At 36.8% G+C, this 9,286-nt stretch overlaps 1 long non-coding RNA gene across 1 annotated transcript; it reads right to left on the reverse strand.

Moving 5' to 3' along the window:
- Positions 1-804: 804 nt before the first annotated feature.
- On the reverse strand, positions 805-4,215 carry LOC137477611 (uncharacterized). The gene is made up of 3 exons (XR_011001092.1): positions 4,077-4,215; positions 3,391-3,493; positions 805-2,442 (listed from the first exon to the last, which is right to left on the reverse strand). It is a non-coding gene; the product is annotated as an uncharacterized lncRNA (long non-coding RNA).
- Positions 4,216-9,286: the final 5,071 nt, after the last annotated feature.

Genomic DNA, 9,286 nt, shown 5'->3' on the forward strand with positions numbered 1-9,286 from the left:
CTATTAAAAAAAATTAATTGTTCACAAGTTCAAATACAATACAGTGAACACCTCAGAAACTGGAAAGATGGTTTCAAAAAATGAATAAATGATTAAACGCTTTAAAAAAAATCTCTGTATTTTCAGGTATTAAAAACTACACAAATAAAAGTCGCTGCTTAGGAAATAACTCAGTGTAAGGCAAAAAAACATGCTAAACATATTTCTGAGTGACCAGTGAAATATAAGCATAAAAGTAGACTAACAGTGCAAAATGGTAGCCAGGCACAAGGCCAGCCATTGGAGATAAAAGGACTCCTTCCTTTTTATTTAATCAGATCTCCGAATTTCAGGTGAAGTTTACAGGTGAAAAGAAGTGAACCTAAATTTCTTGTTCAAGGCAATGAATGAATGGTTGAAACATCAACAGAACCTGCCCACTTAAACATTGTCCCCACAGCCAAGACACCACTGTCTCAGCTCTCACAGCCAACACTGAATCTCATTATTAGGAGCTACCTTGTAGGAAAATAGTGCAAGGCACTCATTATAAAGTGCCATGGTATTACTTTAGTATTAAGACAATAATCTCATTTTGATACTTTGATACTCATTTTGATCTCAAAAACCACATGATTTAATTTAGCAAGATATGTTACAACTGTCTGGACGTGTAAAGTTTGCATCTGTAATTACCTTTGATCACACACACATGAGAAGCCATACTGGGCCAGAGAAAGGATTCAATCAGATTAGGAGGTGGTCAGCAGCAGCCACCTGATGAGAAAAAAACCAAGACAAGAACATATGATATTTCCCCCTAATACTCACATAGTTTCTGAATGTTTTCAGCTGGGAAGCTTTTCTGACTGGGTTGTGCTTTATCTACACAAATAAGGTAGCACACTTCCAGTTATAAACTCTGGTCTCCCCTTGATTGCATGAAAACCTGTATTCATTAAAGCCTTTGGAAAGGAGTTGCAAAGGTCCTTTATCCACTGCATGAAGTTCCTCTTGTTTTAAACTTCTCTCTCCCATTCGTTTCACATGTTCTTGCAGTCTAAGAGACAGCAGTGAGTCTGCACATACCTTCTTGCCTTCTTGCTAGCAGTTGTGGTTTTGTAGACCTCTGATCACAGATGCTCCCACTGCCTCCTTTCAATGCCATCAGGCCTCCCAGATTCTGCACAGAAGCTGTTGGTTAAGTCATCTTTGCTGCCCTTCTCTGAACTTTTTCCAGTTCTAAAACTTCATTTTTGCAATGACATGTCTAGAACTGCACCTGATTTTCAACGTCCTGGTGCATAATGGCTTTATACAGTGGGATAATTATGCTTTCTGTTTGCTCTCTGTTCTCTAATAACTTCTAACTATTGATTTTTTTTTTAACTGCTGCCCAGCACTGAGATGATCTTTTCATGGAACTATTTATCATAGCCTCCACATCTCACTTTTAAGTGGTAATCATCAGTTCAGGCCCATCATCTTCTGGATGAAAAAGGCTTTTCTCCCCAGTGTACATGTACTTTACATTTATCTACTCTCAATTTCATCTGAGTAATCTTATTACCCAATCACTTTAGCAATTTTTCACAACTGATCCTCATTATTACTACTTGGAAGAACATCACACTGTCACCAAACTTCTCATGTATTTTTAAATAGCATAGATCTCCCTTTTGGTACTGTTAATCCTTCCTCAGACCTATGCTGATATCTCCTTCTCTCCTTAAAATTAAAAAAAAAAGTTTCTATGTGGGATTAGCCCCACTGACTTACAGCAAATATCAGTACAAAAATGCATAACCATTTTGACATTTTATGTGCTGGTCATCATCTGTTTCTGCTAAAGTGATCAAAAAATGTTTAGGGAAAATTCTGATCCCTGAAACTGGTTAGCCCTGAAATTCTTTTGGCTACTTTGATTAGAGTTTTATTTTTATTCTTTAGTATGCAGTCCTTCTAACTTAGTTTAGACACAGCTTTGGCTTTCTGAATGCTTGTTTCCATTGCTTATTAGCCATGCCAGGCTCTTTTCACCCTTTCTGAAGTCTTTCCCAAAGGATGGGGCATGCTCTGTTGCTGTGTCCCCTATTTCAGAGATCTTCTTACTGCCTGGAAGACTTTAATTCTTTTAGTGGCCCATTTTAGCTTCCTTTTAGTGGGCTTCCCTGTTTTCACAGAGTTGTTCTTTTTGAAGTTAAGCATACTTGTGGTGGATTTTTTGGCCTTTGTTGCTCCTGTTGGGGGACTGAATTGAAGTACATTACGGTCACTGTCACAGAGCAGCGGTTCCATTGTGAGATTCCGAACCAGCTCCTGCACATCACTCAGGACACAAACAAGCTGTCACTCACTGAGGTCTGGTTGTTTAGGGAGCTGATCTCAGGCCCCCTCTCTGCTTTGCTGCTCCATCAGCTCAGTCACAGGTGCATGGCTCTCTCAGAGGATTTGCACGTGGGTCTGTCAGAAATGGGATTAAGGGAACTGAATTGTTGTTTGCTTTAATAGTCTATGCATTTATTAAATATAGCACAGGCACAAGCTTTCATAAAAGTGTGACTGCTGAAGTAATTGTTACTTGCACATCCTAACAAACACATTTTTCCAATCTTTGGAATTCAAACTCTAACCACCTTAAAAATGGAAACCCCTGATCCTGAGCACAGGTACAGGCAGTGGCAACCAAGGTTTGGCACAAGGCAAGAAAAAAATGCTATACAACTGCCACAAACAGCTCATTTGAGCTGGAAGACAATACACAGCCAACACATCCTCCCCAAAACTCCAAACAAAGAATTTACTAATCAATTTTAACACTTTAAAATGAAGTTAATTCTTTAAAATAAAAGGACCCCTCAGGCAGAGTTTTGCTCCCATCTCTTCATCTTTCATGAAAGACAGAGCTCTGAAGTTCACCAGATGCTTCCATCTATCTCTGTTTTGTGTGTGGCTGGTTTCCAGGCCCTCCCAAGAACAGTAGCACCATAACTCCTTAAGACACAAAGGAAAACAAATAATTTTGCTGGTGTGTGAAGGTTTGGAGACCTCTGTGTACTCATTCACTGCTCCCCTTAGAGACTCAAAGGACTTTTGACACTAGGGTGTAAGACACATGTAATCATGTAAGACACTAGAGTGTCTTACACATGATTACTGTTTTACAATACAGCACTTATTTGCTTATGGGTCTAACTGAAGCTTTCCCTACATACTCTGTCCCCTCAGCACCTTTTATCTGGTACTTATAACTGTTTAGTTCCCTGTTTGCTCAGTGCAAGACAGAGCAGCATCTGTCTGCTCTGCACTACAGTAACAAAACCTTAGGATGTTCATTCTCCTTAAATTAAGAGCTTGAGTGTTACTGTGAGCAAAAACATTTTGTTTAAATAAGGCATTTGGTGTACCTACCCAACGATGCTGATTTACTGAAAAACTTCCAGCAGTGGGATTCATGCATGTGACACACTGACAATTGTGGATTTCTTTTAACATCAGTTTCTGTCTGTCATACCTATGTAGTTACAAAATAACAAAGGGATAATAAAGTGCAATTGTATATTCACAGTTTGAGATTTCTATTGACAGATCTTCACACTGAATGCTTCTACAAGAAAGTGTGATTATATAGCTCTCTGTTAAGAGAGCTGAAAATCTCTCCTTTGTTACAACTCTCTTACACACCATTACTATCATTTGGAATATTTTAAGGGATGTGTCAAATTTGACAGGTCCAAATTTGGCCTCCTCTCACCAAATTATATTTGCAGATTTGGAATATCTTCCATGTAGGAAAAAATTCCAGCAGTCACCTCCAAGACAAGGGCTAACTCTGTCTAACTGCAGGTCAGCCAATAAGCCAGCAACAATCTCCTCTTCTCTACCACAAAATGCAGGTTTATGTTCTACACTATCCCTCCTCTTCTGGCCTATGTATTAAGCTGATACTGGGCTGAAAAATCATTCTGCTTACTCACTTACCTATGGGATAGATGGTTTTATTAGTTCAGCTTGTCACCTCTAACTTTCCACAGAACCCTTGAAAGCTCTATTTTATTATCACCACCACATGAGTGCTCTAGCAGAGCTTTACTTACAACTTTCAGAGTAATGTTCTGGCTTCTCTTCTGTTACATATCGTATTGCGTGGGATTAGCAATGACAGATAGTTAACTTCTTGGATCATTGTTTTCTAGGCTGCAAATTAGCTCAATAAAATTTTCTCAATATACAAGAAAGCCATTCTCTTTATCTGAATGAATCCTGAAGAAAAAGAAGAATCAGATATATATTTAATACATATATAATTAAATTATGTCTGTTGAATTTGGCTTCACTGAGAATCCAAAAGGATTCCAGGAATAAACATTTGGGTCAGTAAAAAAAATTACTTAGAGATACTAAATTTTTTACTGCAATAGCATAGGACTGCAAATCTGGCTGTTGGATTATAATTGACAATAGAAAAAGTATAATTTTAGGTCAGAAAAATCTGTAAATCCCTTAGCTATTTTAGGAAAAAAAAAAAGAATATAAATTCATAGAGTTGGAATGCTTGTCTTCTCCTCTTCACTTTAACAATCTAGTAGAAATACAAAAATATTCATTTCAATGCACATGCCTAACATAGTCCATTAGACTATAGTCTCTCCTGGTCTAGATTTATTAGACAGCTGTACGCAGAATATTAACATTTGGATCCAAGCATCCTAAAGTATTTACTCTAAACTCATAGCCCCTCTTAGCTAATTTCCCTGCAGACACATACATGTATTTTAAAGTGAAAAAATTGCAAGGACAAAGGGCATCTTCCTTGATCCATCTCCTATCTCTCCCATGCTTTTGGAAATCTAACAGAGTACACAATGGTGATTTGGAGTTCCTGGACATAATATACTTCAAAGCCTTTCAAGCAAAAAGGCAACAAGTCCAAAAGCACACATTAGTAGACTGTTTGGCTTCTGGGGAAAAAGGAACAGCAACATCTCTTTTTGTCCTTTCATTCAGCCAGCTCCAAAATATTTGCCATAACCAAAACTATAGCAAAACAATAACAACAAAATACTATACTGCAGTAAGCAAATAGACCATGTATTCCCTCCAAACCAGACTGGAAATACATTGCTTGATTTGACAACAAACGGTTATAGAAAATCAGGAGCAAAGTCCGAAAATGTATTTCCCATCCCGAGGCTCTGCAACCATTGCATGCTTCTTTTGCTCACCATGCAGTAATTTTGCGTCTTGGCTGCACTAGTTATTACCTAGCAGTCCTTTGAACCTTTCAGCACACCAGGGATGCTTTCTAAAGCAAAGCTTTAAGTAGAACTTATATGTTAATTTTTTTTTTCCTGAACTGCAGGAAGAAGTCAACATTAACCATTTTTTTTGGTGTTTTTAATGTCCCAATGTCTAAGTTAAATTTTCTTCAGGTTTTCTTTTTTGTCTCTAACAACTCTGTTTTGTACTGCCAAATGAAACTGCAAAATAAGATGGAACTCTTAGGAACCCACACTTTCTTCTGAGCCCATATGTCTAGGTCTGTGCATTTAAACTCCAGTAATAGCTTTTTCCTCAGATGTATTGGTCACTATTTGTGCATACAAGAATGCATAAGCATCTCTGTAAGTGACCAGAGAACATTTCTCTAGAAGATTTTACTTGTTTATTTTGGCAAGAATGGAAACATTTCATTTGTACCCTTGTGGAGATTCTCCTTTTGTACATAGGTCTTCCTTTTTCAAAAGACAAGTATGAGTGACCTTCACATCTTGTGACTCTGTCCACATCAGGTAGGAACTCTCTAAGGACCATGAAGAAAGACCATAAAGGAAATATCCACAGGTAGCAACGGGGAAGCAATTGAAACCTTACAAGATTCTAAGGTTGTATTAGTTTTTCCATGCATTCCTTTTATGCTGAAATTTCCCAGAGAAGTTTCCTCGTAAAAGAATCTCCGCTGGCAGATAGCAGGAGAGGAACTGGACACCTCAGAGCTGGTGCACAAGTTAAAGCTCCCACAGTCTACCTCCAACTTTAAAGGAATCAATGGCTTTTATGGAGGCCTTTTTAAAATTTATTCTCCCACTCTGCAGTCCAGGGCAAAGACACATATCCCGTGACTTCCTTTCTCTGAAATATCAGGTATTCAGTCTTCCAGTGAATGCTGCAGACTAATTCAAAGTTGGGTTCTTACAGCACTAAACATCCAAAGCAAATAACAAAAGTGGAGGCAAACACTACAATATGGTCATCTTAAATAAATAGCATCAACTGAAAACTATTAAAACTTTACTAATTTCTATAGTCAAGGCATTGCTGGATTAGAGAATGAAAGTAAATGGAAGAACAGGCATTAGTATAAGGAATAATAAGATCATAAATTAAATTAATTACCTTTAACAGCTCAAAGGAGCATAATTTCTCTGTTTTCTCTTCCAAGTGCTTTTGAGAGCACAACCAACAATGTAGATGCTGTTACAGTAAATGTTAAAGCCATGCCTCAAGCCTAGAAGTATCCAAGCAGGTATTTCACTTTAAGTCCTCACAAGAGACAACCCATGGGATCTACCTGACCCAAACTTCTCCAATACCAACTGCTTCAGGGCCTAAATGTTTTTGGGTTTTTTAGTATTAATTTGAATTGCTTCTCCTCTTCCAGATCAAGACAAACAATAAAATTGACTGAAATCATACCTAATGTTACTCATCATAGTAATCTGTAATATTAATCTCATGATTAATAATCAGAAGATGTTATCACAGACCAAAATTAAAAAAACCTCTACAGATTTTAATATATTTATGATTTCCATTGTTTCAAACCTTGGAAAAAAACAAATATTCCTTTTGTGTGTTTGGCACAACCTCTCTTTATTGCCTTGCCTTTACGTGCATTTAAAGAAGAGATGCCACTACAATGCCAAAAAGGAAATCTTCTCTGTTTTTCATAGTGCTGAACTGTGCAGTACAAGAAGTGGGAGAATACGTTTCACCATTATGACGTGCAAGCAAAGTTGTGGAAAGTCTCACTCAAGTCAGAAAACATCCTGGAATTTTTTCCTTTTTCTGCCACATTTGCTCTACAGGTGCTAAAGGTTCTCCAAACCTCATAAAATTAAATGAGGCCTTCAAATCATTTCTCACTGATAACAAGGAGGATTGTCAAGCCATAAACTTGAAGATTCTGGGAGTTACCTATTTCTTTGCCATTGACACTTATTCTCTTTGCCCACTACCTTTTCACTTATTTTTGGTTAATCCTTTTTTGCTCCAGCAAATCCTGTCCAGGAACCTCTACAATTAATTTTACCTAGTTCAACCAGGCAGTACTGAAGGATGTACAGAAATAATAGCTATTATTTTTGAGTTTGCCTTTAGCATAAAGGCAGCAAAAATAAATCTGTATATCACACGATTTCCTGTTCATGTCCAACAATTCAAAACTGAATAACCAGTGTGCCAAAATCCCTGTAATTGCAATTATCTCTCTCTTCCTCTTGAAATGTAGGCATAAAACTAATAGTTTATACCAGAAAAATAGTCATTTAACTTTTCACATTTATGACAATGAGTGATAGCTATACTGCATTAAATAAGTCTTTTGTTCTTCTAGAAAACTTGTCTAGATTTGATCAAGAATGGATAAAAATGATGTCAAAAATTCTATCAGAATTGACAGGATTCTTATTGAAGTGGTACCATTCATCATTGATTGAGCTTGAGTTACTCAGAGGCTGTGCATGAGTTTTGGGGATTCTAATACTTTCTTTGTTCCACAGTTCTACTCAAAAGAGACTTCACTAATTCTACTACCACAGTGGTGCAAAAACCAGCTATGTGAAAGTACCAGATCCATTGAAGCACAAGGATCGTTACAGCTACAGACAGTGAAGCACAGGAGATATCGTCTAGTAACTGCAAGGGACTTGGACCATTGTGTATTTCCCTGATAGTTCGATAACCTTGGCAGACAGAACAGCCTATTTCCCAGCTTCAGCCTTTCTAACCAACATAAGTGGTTTCCCTTTCTCCAGAAAGAGAGCTACAAAATATTGTAAGCAAGCTATCTTAACAATAAGAATGAAGACAATCTATTTGCAAAGACAACCTGTAGAAATACCTCTACACTAGCAGAAAAATAAATACTACATTAAACTGTTAGGTGAGTTCACACACTAATATCAATCACTGTACTTGTTATTTTTAATATACTAAGTTAATCTGATGAAGAGTCCCTTAACAGACAAGGTAAAAAAGTGGAAATAAACAGCACTCAGAAATATATGGATTTAAAACTGATTTTAATTTTTTGGTAATACAGGATTAACACTGCAAAACTAAAATGCAGACAGGTATTTCAGCAGGATTACATTGTATAGCATTTGTAACCCAGTGTAGGAGAAGAGTGCATTCTCCTGTCACTGAAAAGGTTGTGAAATGCAATATTAGAATTATTGTGGTATCTATATGCACATTTTCAAATATGAATGGTGTGTCATAAACATAACTCATTCTATTACTGCATGATTATGTTGAAATAATATAACATGGTCATAAATGAAGAGAAATTATGTTGAATTGCGTGCTCTATTGAAATACTCTTCAAGAAGATCAGAATTAAAATAGGGACATTTAGTAAATACTGCAGCAATGGTTTTATTCTTTGAAAAGTGTCAATTGTATGTGAAAATGAAACTGCAGATGCACTTCATTATTTATCACGCCAGGTATTTCATTCACATTGTAGAAAATAGCCATATCAATGGCAGAAATGAGGTATGAAGTTAGCTTGTGTAGTGGATAAGCTGGCAGGAAAAGAAAAAAATTGCAGTCTATAAATCTCCAAATGAAAAATATAATATAGGGCTTCATAATGCCTTATCATTGAGATGAGACTATGAACTGGAGGAGCCAGACAGAAAAATGAATATGTTTAATAGGTTCTTTGTATTGGAAAACACCCTACATAATTCAGACACATTAAAGTTTTCTAGCTGCTTATATAAAACATGTTAAGGTAAACTGTGAGTGAAATAGTTGTGGATAAGTAAGCAGAATTGTCTCAAGATTAAAACAGATTCTGAAAGACGGGGTCAATTAGTTAATTTCCTGTTCTTGCCAGTAGCAGACAGTTATTTATTGGGCAAGTCACTTAACTCTGCTTTATCTCTTTGATCTCTGTAGCAGATATGCTGTTATTAGGTCCCTTACTGGGATGTTATGTGCTTTAATAGTCTTAACGTTGAGGTCCTTGGGTGTAGAGTTCTGTATAAACAAAACTACTTCATTTTGACTGATGGCAACA

The sequence above is a fragment of the Anomalospiza imberbis genome, chromosome 7 (genome assembly GCF_031753505.1).
Source record: "Anomalospiza imberbis isolate Cuckoo-Finch-1a 21T00152 chromosome 7, ASM3175350v1, whole genome shotgun sequence".
Taxonomy (NCBI): domain Eukaryota; kingdom Metazoa; phylum Chordata; class Aves; order Passeriformes; family Viduidae; genus Anomalospiza; species Anomalospiza imberbis.